This window comes from Lactuca serriola, chromosome 8 (genome assembly GCF_051521515.1).
Source record: "Lactuca serriola cultivar US96UC23 chromosome 8, Lser_US96UC23_V15, whole genome shotgun sequence".
Lineage (NCBI taxonomy): Eukaryota > Viridiplantae > Streptophyta > Magnoliopsida > Asterales > Asteraceae > Lactuca > Lactuca serriola.
The window spans coordinates 196,468,169-196,489,546 of record NC_136415.1 but is presented as its reverse complement, the minus strand read 5'-3'; the positions used below and the strand labels follow the sequence as shown (position 1 = coordinate 196,489,546).

General features: G+C 37.1%; 1 pseudogene; it reads left to right on the top strand.

The window, feature by feature from the left end:
- The first annotated feature begins 1,238 nt into the window (after positions 1-1,238).
- Positions 1,239-5,707, top strand: LOC145067736 (uncharacterized; annotated as a pseudogene).
- Positions 5,708-21,378: the final 15,671 nt, after the last annotated feature.

The window sequence follows — 21,378 nt, the reverse complement described above, 5'->3', positions numbered from 1 at the left end:
ACTCTAATTAGTGTTTCTCAATTGGTTGTAGGTATGGGCCTGAAAGTATCTTTTGACGAAGATGGTTTAGAAATCATTGAAAAGAAATCTAAAACTATTCTTCTGAAGTCTAGAAGGAAAGGATGAGATGTATCCTCTGAATCTGAATCTGATCCAAGGAAAACCTTCTATTCGCTTGCTTACGAAAGCCGCTTTGGATGATAGTTGGTTATGACACAGAAGGCTTTCTCATCTGAATTTCAAGGATATCAACAAGCTCGTAATTGGTGATCTCGTACACGAGCTACCTCTTTTGAAATTTGAAAAGGAACACTTACGTGCTGCTTGTGAGCTCGGAAAACAAAGAAGGAAAATTCATTCACCCATTATAAATACCAAAATCATTGAACCTCTGGAACTATTGCACCACTACTAGAAAATAGCCCTTTAATGACGCGCAAACAATGACACTAGCTGATAGAGGACACGCATTTGCATGTGCCTTTAAAAATAATGTCAGTTTTGCAAAATTTGAAGGATAGAAGACACACATTTGTGCATGCCCTAAAATTAGTGTCATAAAAGAAAAAAAGGAAATGCGGAGGGCGCCTTTCATAAAATATGCGTCGTCTGAATTTGTCGCTTTATAACATTTTAATGAAACACGCGTTTTTAAGGAGGGATTTCACCCGCCTACTGAATCCCAAAAATTAAACACCCCCCCCCCCCCGCCTCTTCCAATTAGCAAGAAAAATCCCTAGGTCTTCGTCTTCATGGTCGTCGCTTCAGAGAACGGTACCGTTGATATCTCAACTGAAGCTGTAGTTGTCGATGATGACGTCAAGTTCAGATTCCAAAGGCAGGATATGTACACTGAGAATCTCTCTAGATCCCTCCATCCTTACGAACGTCACGTTTTCCTCTGCTACAAGACTTGCAAAGACTGACCTGCTTGTGTTGAATCCTCCGACTCGGATCTGATACCTAAGCGACTTGCTGGAGTTATTAAGGAGCATAAGAACGATATCTTTGTTAAGGTAATTGTACCACCATAACACTCCTCTTTTCATTTTCATGACTTGAATACTTCTCCCAACGTGAACTAGATCGATTTTCCACAACATCATGAAATACTCATGTGAAAAAATCGATGAACTAGGGTTTCTCGCTCACAAAATATCACCTAACGCTCTTACAGTTCTGTGTTTTTTGTGACTCATTTCAAGGAGGGTCTTTTTCATTTCTCTTATATGTTCGATATGTTTGATGCTACTTTAGGTCATGAAGATGAGGAGAGGTTGAATTTTGAGAGGCAAATTGGTGGGAATGAAGCTGAAAATGTGATTGCATGTGAAGAAATGGAATAGAGCATTCCTCCCAACGGGCTAAATCTTTTGCTTTATATGTTCACTCCTTCCCCTAACCATGGCCTTCTTCAATCCAAACCAGGTATGAACATATATCTCAGTGTGTATGTGTAAGTTGATTCATCGATTACTGATATAGGTTTGTTTATGTTCTCAATTGATTTATATTAACGCTTAATTGATCAAGGAAGTAGCAGGAACTTGCTAGTAATGATGACATCTTTTAGGTTTTAATTGTGATTTAGATAAATGGAGTCAACATGATTCTATATCTATCGTTGAAGATGTTAATTTTTTAAACAATTGACTTCCTAGGTTTTTCAACGCACTTGTTAGGATTTTAAATGATCCTAATTATTCAAAAATCATCTTACAAAGCTATTTATTTACTTATATATCTCACAAAAATCCAGATCAGAACAAACACCTAACAAAATTGTGTGATTGCTACATGAATCCTAATGTTGTATTTGGTTGAGTCTGCATGCATTTTGAAGGAAAACCAAATGTTAGTATCTTGTGGGAGTGAGTATGCCTTAAAATATATCTAATCATAACTATATCTGCTTGTATCACTTAAATACATGCTCAATCTTAACCAAAATTCATTCTTTTTTTTACTTCACATACATCTGAACATTTTTTCATGTGGTAGATATGCATTTCATTCCTATTCCATCCCTTATTTGTTATCCAAATTGTTACATTGCTTTAATAAATAATTGTCAAAAATGGATTACTCTACCATATACAGGGAACAAATACCTGCTCCATAAAAAAGCACAAAATGGATCACAGTTATGTCATAATATTGTAGACACTTGAAAACTAAAGTCGTTTTTTGTAACTAAATCTTCTAGATGGATTATACTTCATGAAATAATATTGTATTTTCTTTTGTGCCCATTATGATTTATATGTATTTGGTTCTTTTACAAAAGGTATTAAAATCACCTTTTTACGTATCACAGCCTTCTACTTTGAAATATTTTACGCAATATTTGTATTTTTTTTAATTTCAGTGTCGTTTGCATGAATTGGAAAACAAGAGTAGGATTTCAGTGACTGGCGCTTCAAAGATGCTTGCCAACATTCTCTATTCTTACCGTGGGATGGGTTTGTCTGTTGGGACAATGATTGCAGGATGGGATGAAAAGGTCTATATAATTCAATACCCTATATATATATATATATATATATATATATATATATATATATCATGAAAATATTAAAAATGAAGGGCAAAACAGTCATTTTACGTCTACGTTACTTTTTTGTAGGGCTCTGATCTGAATTATGTAGACAACGAAGGCGGGCGTCTCAAGGGAACTAAATTCTATATGGGATCTGTTTCACTGTACTTTTTTTGTAGGGCTTTGTTCAATCTAAAAGAAGCCTTCTGCTTGAACTGCAACAAAGATCCACAAAATTTGATTCTATAATTGAAAAGCATCAGAATATAAGGTATGGAACTGTGGATAGTAATTTTGATAATTTAATACAAAAGACTGAAGTGAGTAATTAGTAATGGTATGTGAAGGTTTGCACTGGTTGAAAGGATGCCGGTTCTTGATGAAGCAAATTTCAGTAGAAGGAGGAACGGTTCTACTTCTATTCCTTCAACTTCAATGGGAAGTAGTGTTCCTAATGGAGTTATTAAAACAACTGCTGCTCCTTTAGTAGACTTGCTTGATTTAGGAGGAGGAGAAGAACCTCCTCCACCAAATACAAATAGCATGATGACAGGTCACAATTTTCTTCAAGATCTTCTTGATGTTGGAATATCCCCATCTTCATCACAACCAGGTTAGCTTTAGATTCAAATCATATCAATTTGTCTCTCTTGTTGAAAATTGAAATCGTATTCTTGTGTGTGTGTATATATTTTTCATAAGTAACATATGGCATTTTTACTTTTGTTTGTTTCAAATTCAGTTACAAATGCAAACCAGGCTAAAAAAAGGTGGCACAGATGTTCTGCTTGATCTAGCTATTAGGCTTTCTACAACTATAGTTGTTATTATCTTTGATTAATCAATTAGAAGACAAGGTATTGTAGCATTCTCTTAATTTTGATTGATTTTTGTCTCATGATTATGCTTACATCATTAACTTTAATGTTTTTGGAAGTTTAGTTTAATTATCTTGAAGATAAAATCATGAAGTATTCAAAAACCATGGTTGCATCTCAGCTTTATGAGGAACCTGTTGATCCATCGGTTGCTTCCCAAGTAATTCCTATCTCTATTTTATTAGAATTATTCTTTTCTTTTTTATCATCTTTGAAGAGATTCAACAACACAATTTACATCTCTTGATTCCCTATCAGAAAAGTATATTTGTTGTTGGCATGATTTGGTGTGAAGAAGAAGGGTGTTTAAAGGAAAAACCAATCATTCTTCAAAGCAGGTAATATTTGTTGAATCCTTATGCTCTTTTCAGACATATTTGCCCTTACTGTTGTCCTTTGTTACCTTTTTGAATAGAGTTGAGCATTCTGGAGGTCAACGTGTGTGCCTTGACTTACAGAAACTGGACCAGTTTTGCTATTTCCCAGGCCAGGTAGAGAGTTGAAAGAAATGGAAACTGACTAAAAAAACATTTAACATAAACGTAATCCAACAGGTGGTAGGCATTGAAGGACATAATCTAAGTGGGCACTATTTAACTACAACAAAAATTGTTGATTATGTACCGTTATCAGTCCCTGATGATGAAAATATTCCTTAAAAGAAGAGACAAGCTATGGATGAAGATAACAAGCCTGCTGATTTATCTGATATAACATCAGATCTATCATTGGTGTGTAAAGCTTGTTCTTCAATTTACTAAAGTACCCCTTTAAGTTTACTATATGGGTTCTATCCATATCATCTTTGAGCAGATTATTGCTTTAGGCCCTTACATCGTCTGTACAAAGGGACCAAAAGTGTAAATTACTCTAAGTATTGGATGACTAAGAAGTTTTAGAATTGTATCTTTTGATTGTGCAGCCTGCTTTTGATATGAATATAGTTGATCAAGATCGACAGATAACCTGCATTACAAATCCATGAATGATCTCAGCAAATAAGGTAAGTGTTGTTATTTGGATGATATTTAAAAATGTAAGTTGAGAAATTTTAATAACTAAGTGAAAAAAATGTTGGTGAAAGTAGGATGTTGTAGTGTGGATGTCCTGAAATAACATATTATGGATGTAGTGTCACGTGGGATCAAGAAGTGCTTGAATACACTAACAAACCATCTGCTGAGTTGACACAGGCATGTTTTCAAAATTCAAATAATATTTTCCTTTTTTCTTTTTTCTTAATTTAATATTTTTACGTTTGTGACAACAACTTTTATCCTCTGTACCCACCCGTGGAAGACACTCCTGTGGACTTGTCGCTTGCTCCAGAAGCCCCTTCAAAATCGTCGATGGTCCCGCTAGCCCCGCTGTCGGAAATCCAGGTATTTCTCACTTCATATTGATACTAAAGTGAATTTACAACCCCTGTAAAAGCAAAACTATTTATGCTAAGATCACAATTGATCGGAGTATTTTTAATGATGGATTGATAATAATCTTTGTAATTCAGTCACTGCTGGATTGGATAAACAAGAATTTAAGTGTTTTTCTGGCTATGTTAACTGATTACGTTATGTGTAAAGATGAGTGTAAAGATATTGGTGCCAGGTGAATCTGATCACCTGCACATCTGATCACCTGCACAGATTGAGTGTAAAGATGAAGGATTATGACTTCATTTGTGCTTGTTCAAATGCTTTCAGATGAAAATGCAAAACTTTTCCCATCCCTGTTTGGGCAACCATCAGCAATATTGGTGCCAGGTGAATCTAATGAATCGGGGTATGCCTTGAAGATAGGATTTGTGTTGTCAGGAGGACAAGCACCAGGAGGGCATAATGTTATATATCTGGGATTTTTGGTTAGGATTTTGAACTTCCATTTCTATTGTTCATATTTTTCATACTTCATATGATAGATTGAAAGTTGTATACAATTCAAAATAACTGTGTACCAATTCAAACCTTTTCTCCGACTGCTTGGTGTAGATTACTTACAGGAATGCTGCAAAGGTTCCAGACATTCTCATTGTCCTTTCAGACCTCACACACTTTGTGAAGGTATCTAATGGATTAGATCTTTTAAATGGTTGTGTGAAGATTTTATTGATATATCATTGAGATATTTGTAGGTTTTGAGCTTGGAGGGGACAAGTGAAGGAGGTGAAGAAGTGAAATGCATGTGTGTGAATTCGGGAAGACTAGCGAGAGGCGAAGGAGGTGGTCACCTTGTAGAACTTAACTTCCATGGTACCCCTGACTCATCTTCTGCTTCAGTTATTCGTATATAGAAGCAACATTCAGACATGTGAACCCTAATCTTCTTTAACATCATTCCGACATGTGAACGCTAATTTTCTATTATGCGAGTTCTTTAATTTTTATACATCCTTTAATTCAATTGTGATTCCCAAACCTAATGATCCATTTGTTTCAGAACTTCTTACAACTCTTCCAACAACCATTAATGAACAAGTGTCCTGGGTTGTTGGAGGATTGGTTCTTACTGCATGGCTTCTCTTTGTAAGGTCAGATTTTCAGCCTCTCTGCTATGCCTTTTCTTTTGATGTGGGCCCTGAGGCTATTTTCGTCATTTATTCTCTCTAGTGTTATCTCCGTGACACATGACAAATTAGGTTAATTATGCTCTTGTTTTGCACAGAAGGGTACTTTCGTCATTTCTTTTCTCTAGTCTTATCTCGATGACATGATAAATTAGGTTGATTATGCTCTTGTTTTGCACACAAGTGTATTTTTGTTATTAGGTATTCCGCTTTCATTATTTGCATGTTATCTTAATTGATTTTTAAGTTCTGAACTTAGTGCAGTACTAGGATTCCTTACAAGTTACTAAATTCTTTGTTAATTTTCAGGCTAGAAATCAGAAAATTGGAGAGAAGCCACTTCTTTCTGTCTCCAGCTTTGTATAGGTAAAGTTGCCATATTTTCCTTTTTGAGTCAACATATTATGCAATGGTTAGGCTTCTTCCCAGTCATTGTATTCTTAATGATTCCAAATTCTACCTTATGCTAGCTATAGAATGCTTAAATGTTAAAAATTTATACTATATCTTATAACCTATAGAATAAGTTCAGTTTTTATAAAAGCAGCAACAAAGCTCATGCTCATGTCTTTATGTCTGCCATGGTTTTCTGCAGGCAGCTCGCAACAATGTGCTTCTTGCTGTTCCAACATTCCTCTATGCTATTAATAACTACCTAAATTTCACTAGCAACCTCCTTCCATGCCATGCAGCTTCTCAAAGTTCTTGCATTCAGGTTATTCTATTAGAAAGGAAATTGTCAAAGGAGAATTTAATCATGGGTTTCTTTTAATTTTGTACATTTTTTGTTTTCTATAATAAATATTATGCAATATTAGCAATGTGTTACATTTACTTACTCTTGGAATGATTATTTGTATTTGACATATTAGTGCAATGAATTATCTTTATGTTTTATGGTATTTTATTTTGTATTATGAGACTTTTAATGTGTTATTTAATTTGAAAATTAGTAAATCTATCAAAAATATATAATTTTAAAAACATTCAAAATTATGACACGCAAAACTGTGTGTCGTCCTCCTTTATGACATGGGCTTCCTTGATACGCGTTGCGTGTTATAAACACGCGCGTCGTAATATTACGACACGCAAATGCGTGACGTCTTCCTTTATTTCAGGGCCTTCCTTGATATGCATTGCGTGTCATAACTGTGCATCGTAAAGCGTGTCATAAATGCGTATCGTCTATAGACGACGCGCAAAAGCGCATCGTCTCTCGTTATGACAGGGCCTTCCTTGACACGTATTTGCGCGTTGTCTGAGCGTTTTACGACGCGCATTCCGTGTCGTAAAAGGCTATTTTTCTAGTAGGGCACATTGATCTCTGTGGTCCTTCAGCCATCGAGAGTATTGGCGGTAACAAATATATTTCAGTTATTGTCGATGATTTTTCTAGATTTACATGGGTATTCTATTTTGAGAGAAATACGATGCAACTCAGAAGATGATAGATTTCATCAAGCAATTACGAAAGCCAGTTCGGAAAATTCATAGTGACAATGGTTCGGAATTAAAAAATCATGCATTTGAAGAATTATTGACCGGAAAAGGGATCTCTCGCAATTTCTCTTCACCTTACACTTCACAACTAAACAATGTAGTTGAAAGGTGAAATATCTCTCTCGCTCTCTTTCTTTGTGTGTGTGTGTGTGTGCACGTGTGAAGCTGCAAGGATAATGCTGTTATTTGCGAATCTTCCTTTGCATTCCTCGGCTGATGCCATTGCCACCACTTGTTTCACTCAGAACCGCTCCTATATCAACAAACGATTTTTGATTACTCCATATAAATTCTAATCAAATGTTAAATTCTTCATGTGTTTGGTTCCAGGTGCTTCTTGTTTAATTCAAAAGAAAACCGGAACTAATTCAACGTGAAAGCTAACGAAGGAATTTTTCTGGGGCATTCCTTGACATCAAAGGCCTATCAGATTCTGAACAAGAAGTCAAAGAAGATTAAGGAAAACTACTATGTAATGTTTGATGACAATTATATGAAGAAATATCAAAAAGAAGATTATCAATCTGAGGAAAATTTTCCATCAACAAAGTCTAAGACTATTCCTCTTATGAATTTATATGACGATTTTCTAAATTTTGTTGATGATCCCGACAAAGCAATTTCCTCAAAATGAAAAACAAAAGTCAATCAAGAGGATGGATTGATCAATATTGTTGACGAAGTTTTCGTAGATATAAAGACTTCTCCAGAGCAACCAATTCTAAATGAAGCTCAACTGAAACCTTTTGATGCTCCAATCCAGGGGGATAGTTCCACTCAGAACTTCAATAGATATTCCTCTCCATGGGGAGCATTCAATTCTGAATGTCGAGTCACATATTAACTTCCAGGGAGGAATAGTGAAAATAATGACTCGGATGTACAATCGAAATTCAAAGAAGTTTTTGCTGAAATTGATTCAGTTTATGATCAAAACTATCCTCCAATGACGAAATGGACCAAAGGTCATCCTTGATCTCACGTGATCGGACATTCTTTATCAGGAGTTCTCACTCGTGCTAAAAAAAGCAAAGCAGACTGCATTATTTTCTAAAATGGAATTTTTCATGTTTAACTCTTTTATTTCGAAAATCGAGCCAAAAATTGTTAAAATTATTATTGATCATGCAATTTGGGTTCAAGCGATGTAAGAGGAGCTAAATGAGTTTGAAAGGAATAAAGTATGGATATTGGTTCCCACTCGAAAAAATGCTTCGGTTGTTGGCATGAAGTGGGTGTTCAGAAATAGAATGGATAAGGAAGGAAACATCATTCAAAACAAAGCACGTCATGTAGTTAAAGGCTATTATCAAGTGGAAGGAATAGATTACGAAGAGACGAACGCACCGGTGGCAAGATTTGAATATGTTTGAATCTTTGTAGCATATGTTGCTCACAAAGCTTTTGAAGTCTATCAAATGGATGTGAAGTGCGCATTTCTAAATGGAGAACTCGAGGAAACAGTCTTATGTGGAGCAACCACCAGGTTTCGTTAATTTGAAATATCCCAATCGTTGTTACATATTACACAAGGTGGTGTATGGTCTGAAACAAGCAACTCGTGCATGGTATGAAACCCTGACTCGTTTTATTAAATAATCAAAATTTAAACAAGGTTCGGTTGACCCAACCTTCTTTCGCAAGAAAGATGGTGACCATTTACTGATTAATCAAACTTATGTCGATGACATTATTTTCAGATCCACTAATCCTAGATTAACAGCTGAATTCTGATAATTAATGGAAACTAAATTTGAAATGAGTTCAATGGGTCCACTTAACTTTTTCCTTGGTTTAAACATTACATAGAGTTCAGAGGGCATATTTATTAACCAAGAAGCCTACATGAAGACCTTGCTTGCAAAATTTGGAATGGTGGTTGATTCAATGGTCAAGGTTCGTATGGCCTTTCGGACGAAACATATTGATGGGTTTGAGCCATAAGAACATTCCTATGTGCACATGCAAACCCTAATGTTTGGATCTAGGTTTCTCTAATGAACATGCTTTTCATCCATGACTTGTAAACCCTAGATCTATGGTATACAATTCGAAATTGACATGACAAAGTAGATCTTGATGATTACCTCTTCTTGAAAGCTTGAGTCTTGTTATCCTTGGAGCTTAGAGTCACAAATATCACTCCTCTAATGACTTATAAACACCAAGAAGCAAGAGGATGATTTGGAGAGAGGTTGTGGACACAAAATTGGCTCTAGGAACTCCTTAGGGTTTCTAGTAGCTGATTTCTGTAGCCCCTGGGTCCTTTAGATACTTGAGCTACTAGGGTTATAGCCTGGAACCCTAATTGGAGTACTTACGCCTTAAGCAGTCCAAGGATCCTTCTAGATTAAGGCTTGGATGAAATCAAGGAGTCCGTACACCTTAATTTCGTCCACCCTATGATCCATAAGGATCCACAGCCCAAAACCAACTATCACACAATTGACAGTTCTAGTCTCCTTTATTTAATTAATCTCTCTTAGCCACATAATTAATTCTTAAGTAATTCTTGTCTAACATGAATTAAACTATATGATTTCTCCTTTAATATATTAATCATATAATATATTAATAAATCATAATAACCTTTTTTTTTTTTTTTTTTTTTTATAAATCATCCTATCATGTTGCTCTGGTGAAGGCAACCCAAAAGGACCATGCACAACCAGGTCAAGTACTTACCAAATATAGTTATGGGCTTAGACACTAATCCAACACATACTCCATCCTAGGACAAGCCCTCAACATATACCACATTATTTCGTCAGATGATCAGATCTTTAATGTATCTAACATCGATTCGTCCTGATATAATGTTTGTTGTATGTTATTATGCCAAGTTTCAGGTGAATCCCCATGAACCTCATATGGTAGCCATAAACATATTCTAATACCTAAAAAGAACAACATCTCTCAGAATATGGTATCCTTCCAATTTAGGTTTCTTTGTGCAAGCTTATTCTGATGCAGTCTTAGTGGGTTGTGGTTTTGATCGGAAAAGTACATCAGGTGGATGTCAGTTTCTAGATGGCAAGCTTGTTAGCCGGCAATCTTAGAAACAAACTTGTGTGTTGTTATGCACAACAGAAGCTGAATACATCACAACAACATTATGCACTTCCTAAGTGGTGTGGATTCAGAATCAGTTAAGAGATTATGGAAGCAACATGAAGCGAATTCCCTTGTATTGTGATTCCAAAAGCCCAATAAGAATCTGCCACAATCCAGTGCAACACACCAAGGCGAAGCATATATCACTGAGATACCACTTCATAAAAGATAATGTCGAGGATGGAAATATAGAAGTTCATTTTGTCAGATCCTCAGATCAGTTGGTCGATATCTTTACAAAGGCCCTACCTAAAGCCTCATTCAATCGTATTTTCCAGGGGTTAGGGATGATTGAAGCAGAATTTGTTTTGAAATCTTCTTCGTAATGATCATTGGTCGGAAGTTATTGTTCATATTCTGATTGGTTTCGAGCTTCTGAATGGTTCGGAATCCACTGTTCATATTCTGATTTGTTCCGAGCTTTGGAATGGTTCAAAATTCTTGGTTTACTTCCAACTTGCTCCGATTGTCGTAGTGATTCTGAAGCTACTGTACACTATGATCTCGGAACCTTATTCATTCGTAAGTCTTTTGTCATTTTCTTTTGTTTAATTTTTTGCTTTCGTTCTAAAGTTACTGTTTATCTTCATTCTTTTTAGAAAATAAAATTACAAAAATATTTTATTTGTTTCTGTATTTTCCTTTCAAAACTTCAAAAATATTTTCTTATTTTTAATTGTTTTCCCAAAATCAAAAATATCAAAATATTTTCATTTCTAAATTCATTTCTGAATGTAAGTCTACAACATTGAATTGACGGTTGACTTAATCACTTCTTTCTACCATGTCTTATCTCAATCACCACGTAGTCTCTTGATTTTTGTTCTAGAAATTTAACCATAGAATTGACGAACAAAACCTTTTGGTTTGTACCTTTAAGTGTTTGAAATCTCAGTTTTTTCTTTTTGAGTGATCTTAATGAAATGGTCTTGTCCTAAGACATTTATTCCCAATAAGATCCAGTTATTTATTTATTTATTTTATTTCCATAATATCCAGTCTTTTTAAAGAAAATCCAAAGCTTGTTTTTATGGCTACATTGGTCAGACAAGTACTTCCTTCAGTTCTTCGAACTTATGTTATGTTTCGGAATCTAGCTGAAGATGAAACCACCCTTTAAGCCTTCCTAAAAGAAGCCTTGCATAGTTTCTCAACAAACCGATGATCGTAATTCATTAGGATACCACACAAGCACTTTAGAGTCTCTCTTGACTCAGAATGAAGAGATCGTTGCCCAAAATCAATCAGTTTTTCATATAAAAAATGTTTGATATCAAAGAATCCCATATATTATTTGCTTTATTTCTTTTTCTTAGGCACACTCTAGCACTAGAATCCTTGTGATTTTACCAAGTTTGGTTTCAATTCCGAATAGATGTTTACAATAGATGGAAGGTACATCAACAATTCTGAAAAGACTAGTTCAGAATACGGTGAATCCGAAATGTATAATGACTTTTGGATAACTTCAAATCTTGGCGCTATTTTTGAATTGTTGACACCGCATGGTTGATTGCAACGGTTTCTAATAGTAATTGATTAGCTGGCACAAGTTTATTGGCTGATTTCATGGCATGCACGAATTTGAAGCGACAGTTTTCTCTCACCACTCATCATACACCGTATAAAGGGGTTTTCAAATGGTTTACTTTCTGTCACCGCAAACAGAATTCTCAAAGTCTCACAAAAATCCGCGTGCCCTCTACTATTCATCGTCTCTTTCATAATAACAATGGTAGGATCATCAGAAAAAATTTCGTTTGCCGACCAGTCCTCCTCTATCATCATGCTTTCTGTTAAGCCTAACCGAAATATGATCATCGACCTGATGCCTCACCCTACGATGAACTGATTCAGCCTATGATCGATGGTCCCAAATATTCACCACTGATGAAGGAGTTAACCATTGAGGAAACTATTCCTCTTGTTCATCTTTCAAAGGCATTCTCAACTGCGATTTACAATAAGATGGATGATGTTATCAAATTTGAAGTGGCAAATCACAAAACATCGATCTCTAAGCCCCAATTTTGCAAAATTTTAGGGCTCAGTACATCTGAGGTCATTGTCGACCTTGAATCGATTCCAGCTACCTCCATGATAGAGATGTTCTACCAAATGGGGTACACCAGTGACATCTCCTTGCTCTCCAAGTTTAGGAAGTCTTTCCTACCTCTGATGTGGAATGGGTTATTCATTCTTCTGTTCAAGAGCCTGTCAGAGAGGGTTTATGCGTCTGACAGTACGAACAAGATGTTCTACACTTTGATCTATGGCTTATTCCATTGTATCAATCTTGACTATGGGGTAGTTATTTGGACTCAACTGATTCAAAGCACAACTTCTTCTTCTCGACACACTGAGATCTCATGTGCTTGATTCAAGTCAATAGGGCTCTTGATTACTTTAAAATCCCACTAATGAAAGATTCCGTAATGGCAGAGATTCTAACACTCCAAACGTCTACATTTGTGATGTCGGTTCCCAGAAACTTCACTTTTTTTGGTTCAATTTTGATTGAAATGTTGAAAAAGGTTCCACTTGATTACGCCATTGTAAGGGAGTTTGGAAGCTACCGTATTCAGCTTTTTGACTAATGCCTGCTGAATTAAGGAAGTTAATTGAAGAAAGCAACAAAATGAAGCATGGTGGCAAAAGGAAGGCAAAATTTGCTACTTCTGAAAGTTTTAAGGTTCCAAAGATAACAAAGAAGACGTGAAAGAAACTGAGATCTCCTTCCCCGGTATCAGGATGAATCAAAATCAAGAACTGTTACTGAAGTTCAAGAGGACGATACACTCAGACATGAGGAAGAAGATACAGCTGCAACTTCACAGCTAACTCCTACAGAACAGATTCTAAAGGTATCTTCTCCACCGACCTCCTTTGTACCAACTTTTGATATTTTTGGCAACATTTTGAACGAACCATTTCTGAACCTAACCACTATTCCACCATCACCACCTGTTAATCCACCATCTTCACCTATGACTTCCTTACCCACTTCATCCTCAATACGGATATCATCCATCCCCCCTCTACCACCAACTAGTTATGTGGGAATTTCTCTTCCTCAAATTACCATCCCTCTATCCTCACCCATCTTTATCGATTCAACCAATCCCAATACATCATCAGTCTCCACTCCACCGGAAGTCCCTGTAATCAAATCCGTTTCGGAGGAGATACAAACTTTAGGCATTCCTGCTAATGTATATAATACGGGGGCACATGCCAACATCGGTGTGACTTCTGACCAAGGTACTTCAATTGCTTATCCTTTCAATGAGGATGAAGACATACTGTTCGGAGATGAACAAGAACCTATAGAGGAATTCATTTTTAAGTCTTTCAATCTCAACGTCAAAAGTGATGAAGACGAGGCTCCCATGATGAAGGGCCAGTTCAAGCAGTTGCAAGATAAGCTTGACTCACTTTTGGATTCCTCTCAAACCTTTTCTTCTTTTAAGTGGGAAGATATTCTGACCACTCATCGAGCAATTGTGGAGATGCTCACTTCTGTCAATTCAAAGCTCATTGAAGAATCCACCAGGGCTGTCCAAGCCTCAGATAGGAAAATCACTGAAGTTCTGAACAAGGTTCTACTCTTACAATCCGAAGTCAAAGAATTCATGGCTGATTTTAGGGCTTCTTCAGATAAGAGCACAACAGATATGAATAAGGTTATTGATGCCTTTGATTCTTCCTTGAAGGCTGATAGGGAAGCTCTGTCCATGATTCATGTTGATATTAAGTTGGAAAACGTTGATCTGAACTCAACCATCACCACCCAACTTGATAACTTAAAGCTTGACTTGGCAACAGAGAATAAAATCATGGATGCCCTAGGAGAGAAAACTCAAAAGGCGAAAGTTGTGACTGAAAAATTGAAGCATGCTAAATTAGAAGTTGCTAGGCTTCAAGATGAGAAGTTTTCAATAAAGGCTTGCAATTCAGAAATTCATTAAAGACTCTTGAGAATCATTGAGAACATATCTCATCCATTCAATGATACAAGACACCTTGCTCTCTCGGAAAAACATAAGCCAATATTCTCCTTGATTAATCAGATCCTTGGTGTTTTAGGAACCAATGCTCTTTCGAAAAAAGGGGAGAAGTGGAAGTTAAAGTAAAAGATGAAATTGATTAGAAGGGTAATGAAGCTTCTGGATCAAAGAAAGTCAAGGGAAGATAAATTGATGAAGAAGAAGAGCTGTCCGAATCCGAGAAGCTTGCGAGAAAGAAACAGGATAAAGAGATTGATGATCTCATTGCTCTTAAATAGAAGCTTGAGGCAGAAGAGGCTAAAGACAAAAATTCCGCTTTCATTTTAGAAAGTCAAAAGTCCTTGTTTTCTACTTGGAATATTCAAAGAATTCAGAAGGAAGCCATCGATCTTCTAGAACTTTACTAGCTAAAACTGAAGATATCATTTGATACTTGAAATGATACCGAATTCCAGTTAGACTTTCCCCTCATTGCACGAGCATTTTTTTTCCGATGCTTCCAAAAGATTGAGAAGACTCAAATCTCCAAAAACGCGATTAATAGAAAAATCTTCAGATTTTATCTCATGTATGGGAAGCCTCATTGCAAGTTCTGGAGTTTAAAGAGGATCGTAGGATTAAAGGTTGGACTTCCTATGAAAACTGAAGATTTTCCGAACATTCACTTCAAAGGATTTCAGGGTTCGAATCATGTGGTTCATGAGTTCACTCTGGCTGATTTGCCTTTCATGAATCCATATGATTGGATTTCGTTATTCAACATAGTTGCGAAGGATGTGAATAAATACGAGCCCATCTTCAACCATCTGAAGAATATGATTAAATGCTACATCCTGGAGATTAGAAAGATGGATGTCAAGATCGCCTCGGTTCTGAACAGAAGATCAAAAGTGAAGCCATTTGAAGAACCTGAGGATATCTAAGATTTACCAGGAGGATTGATCTACAAGGAATATTGGAGCATCATATATAACATGAAGGAGGATGGTGTCATGAAGAATCACATATTCCTCCTAAGAGGCAAACATTTGTATTCCATAAGCGCAATGAATCAGATTATCGCAAGGGCTAAAGTGAACAAGGCCAACACTAATTCAGATTTAAAATGTGTATCAAATACGATTTTGTGTCAAGTGTTCCGAAATGGGCATTTCCATTATCAGAAATGCTATGTAGTTTAGTATATATATATAGCGTACATATAATCTTTTAGGGTTACACTTTTAGAGGCAAGTATAGAGTAGCTCCTCCTTGAGAACTATTCTATTATCGTGAATAATAATCATTCAAGACTCATTTGATCTTCATTTTTTTCATCTTTAATTCTTATTGCAAATATAGAATATATCGATCTTCATTGTATTTACAGTTACGTGACTACCATCAACCGCCTGAATATTGCCTAATGATTTTTATAATCCTTGTATCTATATGATCATATCATGTATCGATATGTTCATTGAACCAATGCTAGTCACCTTGCACAGTTTTACTAAATCTCATTAACTTGTTGCACATATTAATCCTTTTACAAGTTGAAAACCATTGTCGATTTAGACACATACAAAAACAGCAGCCTTGGTATCCATATTTCATATTGTGGTGTGGTTGTTTGTTTTAGGGTGGGATCGGTGTAGGGTAAGTGTAGGGTAGATGTCGCCATGTGGATATAGGGGTGGGTGTAGGGGTAGGTAGGATGTGTACATCGATGTGTTATTGAGGGTGTAGTGTGCATGTAGGTGTAGGGTGAGGTCATATGTATGGGTGTGATGTAATACCCGTGTTCATATTAATTAAATTTAATTATAGCAAGGACCTAAGATGGAGTTTTGAAGGAAACTTTGTGCCACAATGTGGCCAAGGAAATCCACGACGTGGCACTAGTTAATTGGTCGCATGATTTTGGGACAACCATGACATGTTCTAAGGAAGGTCACGACGTGGCAGCTGATCAGACCCAAGCCCATGGCTCTTTTACGGTTCCCTTCATATTTAAGCCCCTCTAACTCGACTCTAGGGATCGTTTCGTAGCCTGTATCGTCGTCAACCTCAGAAAAAACCCAATCCTTTCCATGTTAGTGGTTTTGGCTCATTTTGGATGGAGTTGGTGATTTTGAAAGGAAGTGAGGAAGAATTAGTGCAAGGAACAAGTAAGCAACACCTTATCATCTTGGTTATCACGTTATAACTATTTGTAAGGAACCTAGTCTCTACCTGTTGAGTTATTCTCTTAAATCTAGATTGTTTTGGTCCATTTTGCTTCATAGAGTTGATTTGAGTGAATGAATGGAATAAAGTTGGCAACTTTATTGCTCTCTAGTGTCCTTTGAGCATCATATCATATGGATCTAAAGTTTGGTTGTGATTTGTGAATCTTGCATGAGGCTTAGGTCATTTTCTTTCCATTTGACCTAAGTTGAGTTAAGGACATACATTGGGTATGCATTTCCATCAAGTAATCATTTTTATGGGCCTTTGGTACCCATTTAGCTTCTGGAAGAGTTAGGGTTAAGGACTTTTTTGGATTAAGGGATTAATGGTTAAGACATTATGAATTTTGGCTTTTTTGGACCTAGGGTTTGAGATCTTGATCTCTTTAGGTGTCTTAATTGATAAAGTTGGAAACTTTATTCATTTAGACCATAGTTTGGACCAGATCTGAGCTTTGGAGCTCTTGGAATCAAGGAAAGCAACTTAATTTATTAAGCTGCTGGAAACCTAATGCCCATTACGTGGCCATAGGTTGCCATGGGGTGGCGACTGTGAAATTCCCGTATGTTTGGCTGGGGTAAGGCCACAACATGGGCAAGGAAGGCCATGATGTGCTGGTCAGCTAAAGTCAACGCTAGCCATTGACTTTGACCATTGACTTTTGGCATGGATTGACTTTTTGGTAAATCTCTATTTTTAGAAGGTAGACTTAAGGGTTGCCTTGTGTGAATTATTAGGAGGTGTTTTGCACTCATATTTTGGCGGCGAGAGCTGTTGGTTGTGATTAGTGCGACTTTGCACGAGGATTTCATCAACATCATAATTTGAGTGAGTCTCCTCAATGGACCCGTGGGTCGAAAGCACCAATGTCGGACCATTAGGACATGTTATATGCTATCTTTCTTTGTGAGTCTCGCATGGTATGCCAGGCTAGTCTCATTGTTTGTTGGGCCCATGGGTCAGGAAGGGCTAGGGCCAATGTATGTTATATGCTAGCTGTCTCTATTACTTTTGCATTGTATGTTAGGCTCGGCCCATTATATGACGGGATAGGCCCATTATTGTGGGTGGGACAATATGAGGGCTAGGCCCTAGGATATGTATGGTATGTGATATTTTGGGGAACTCACTAAGCTTTGTGCTTATGGTTTATGTTTATGGTTTCAGGTACTATCAGTTCGAAAGGGAAGGGCCAAACATGACTGCACAACATCCCATAGAGTTTAATTCCGCATTGATAATTTTTACTATTGATGTTTAAATGCTATTTTTATCTTGAATGGGTTTGAGGAAAATTTGTTATATAAATTATTGTTTTAAACATAAAAATTTTACCTAATAATTTTTAGACATTACATGTTGGTGTCAGAGCTTTTGTTTGAGGGATTCAGATACACTCTCGGGTGTGACTGAACTCAAACTTAGGAGTTGGAAACTTGTAATATTTTAATGGAAAATAAATTACTAAAAGAACTTTTATAAAGAAAAAAGGGTGTAGTGCGTGTAATTAGCCGAGCTCAAGTATGTGATTCCAAAATAGCCACACATGTTTGTTATGATATATGTTATGAGAATTGGATGCTAGAATAGGGATAAGGATCTCAGATGATTGGGATAGAATGACCTGATTAGGTGATACCCTAGTTAGTTTTCCGATGCATGAATGCTACTTGCTTTGTGCTTCGTGGAACTGTTAGTGATGTGAGTTAACTATTGAGTGAATATGTTAAGTCACATGCTGCAAATGGTAAGTTACCTTAGAGTGACGGATTTGGCCCTATTACACAACTCTCATTTGAGTCTAACTGTTGTAGGCATTGAGTATTCTACTCGAAGGATTATCTAAGCATTGTTGCATGTGATTGTATTCATGAAGTAGTTAGTTGACATTAGTTGGAGTCTTCAGCAGCTAATGACAGTGTGAGGTTAGGAACCTAGGAGAGCCTCGTAAGCGCTTTAGTGGGTTGGTTGCGCTGTATAAAAGGTACTTGGAGTACCGATTGAGAAGTTGATTAGGAGGATTTGGGATAACTCTTGAGGAATTTATGGATACATGTGGAAGGTAGTATTATACACATACTACTGAAAGCACATGATCCATACTCGAATCGAGGGGAATCATGGAGAATCTAGAAAGCTTTTAGGATGAGGATTCTTTGATTATATTATGATTATTGTATGGTTGCTTATAAGTATAGTGCCGAGTACTCGTGGCAGAGGGTATGGTTCAGGCTTAGGTGCTGGCACTGATTCGATGGATGAGCGGATGCAGGAGTTCATCTCGTCGGAGATCACCTGTGGTATTTTGGAACAAACTCTGATGATTTTGGTACGATCAAGGAGAGTATCATGTAGACTATACAGGAGCGTCTTGATACATATCACACTAGAGTTATAGAGTTGATAGATGAGTGACTTGGGGCCTTTCGGGTCGAGATCGCAGTTGGACAGATGGGAGCACAAACTCATTCATTTCGGGAGTTCAAGGCTTGTAGAGATCTAGAGTTATTTGGGGATAAGGACCCCATTGGTAGCCGCCGATGGATCATTGAGAAGGAGAATAGTCAACGAACGAGCTTCTACCCTGAGGGGGTGAAAGTGGGATTTTGTATCTTGTGTTTTGAGGGAAAAAGCCAATGATTGGTAGGAGGAGGTCGGTAGTGCATTTGGAACTACGACCGATGTTGCCATGTATTGGGAGGATTTTGCACCAATAATTGAGGTACAACAACTAGCGAGAGGAGTTTGCACCAATAATTGAGGTGCAACAGCTAGCGAGGGAAGCTTCAGGACCTTAGTCAGAATACTGAGACTATGGCAGAGATCACTGCAAGTTTTAGGAGATGGCTTTGTTGGTTCCACAATATGCAGCAAACGAGGATATAAAAAAGGTAATGTACCATGATATTTTGAGGGATGACATCAGGGAGTTTGTGAGCTTCTCAAGGTGTAAGACCATGGATGATTTAATTGCTTGTGCTCGAGAGCGGGAGACTGATTTGGAGAACCTCGGGAAGAGGAAGTCAGAGCAGATTCAGATTGTAGTGGGCCAAGCGAAGAGGCTAGGACTCAGGATTCATGTCTGGAAAGCCATAAGGCCAGGAATGTTGTGCCAAGTGTGGGAGGACTCATGAAGGAGACAGGGAGGGGAGGTTTCAATGTGGTTTCACTGCAATCAGGTGGGCCACAAGAAGGCCAATTGTCCAAGGCTAAGCATTGAGGGAACCTGCTCCAGCTACTTTGAGGATCACTGACAGTCATGAGGGTAGGGCGGAAGCCCCAGTATTGAGGAGTCAAGCATTACAACCTCAGTCGGGAGAGGCCAGAGTTCATCAAATGTTATCGCGGGTATGTGATCTTTTTTCCTCATGCCTTATTATTCATATTATGTGCTTTTGAATCATATGCTTGTATGTGTAAGGCATTATCCCCAGTTTAGTTTCTCTATAATTGTCTGGTTAATATTATCAAGGGTCGTTATATGCCATTCTGAATACTCGAGAGTTATTAGTGGGGCACTTGTTATTGAGCTGGGTTTAGATTGTCAAGCATTTTGTTTTGGGACAATGGTGGAAGCAAATTAAGGGTACACTAGGAAGATCAGTAGTTTGATCAACGATTTAGTTCAGCGATGGGGAAGAGGAAGTTGTAGTGCAAGTTCATTTGACTATTAGAATTTAATATAGATGTAGGGTTTAAGGGATTGCTCAGGATTTGAGTGCAGGGGAGTTGGCACAGGTTTGACATTATCAAGATGTGGGGATGGTCCTTGCATCAGATGCTTGAGGAAAAGATCTTATGGTTGTTGGTTGTCCCCTTTTGGGACTACAAAGTTAGGATTCAGAAGTATTGGTGTCTCTAGTATGGAGGGTAGTTATTTATTAAAGGACACTTGGGTCTGATCGTTACCGCTACTAGGGAAGGAGCAGTGGCGAGTGGGGGATGATGTTCAGTGCGTGGGTTTTTTTGGACACTAGAACTGTCAAGAAAATTCAAAATTAAATCAGTTGGATGTGGTTAAAATGAATAAGTCCTTCGGTAAGTGAGATTTTGGGTTAGTGATCCCTAAGGCCCTATTTATAGCCTTGGATGCCTCCTAGGGTTTAGTAGTCCTTCCCATGTGGGATGGAGGCATAACCATGAAATTTCACTCCTTTCCCATCTAGGATGGAGTGATTTTCATCCAACCCTAAGTCCATAAGGTTCTGGAACATTTCTGATTAACCAACTATCGATTAAAGAACATTTTACCCTTTAATTAATTAATTTGTTAATTAATTCCCAAAACATATCTACAAAATATATTTCCAATTAGTTTCAAAATAATTATTAACCGTAATAATTAATAAACTAATTTCTCCTTTATTTATTCTACTCAATTTGGGTCTTGAGGGCAACCCAAAAGGACCCTGCTATTACTAGAAATATTACCAATAGTTAATGACCTTGGACACTATTCCAACCATCTCCCACTTGGACAAGTCATCAACTATACGAGGACTAACATTTCTCCAATAATCAACAGAGAGTTAGCCATCTAATGCAATTACCGAACTCTTGATC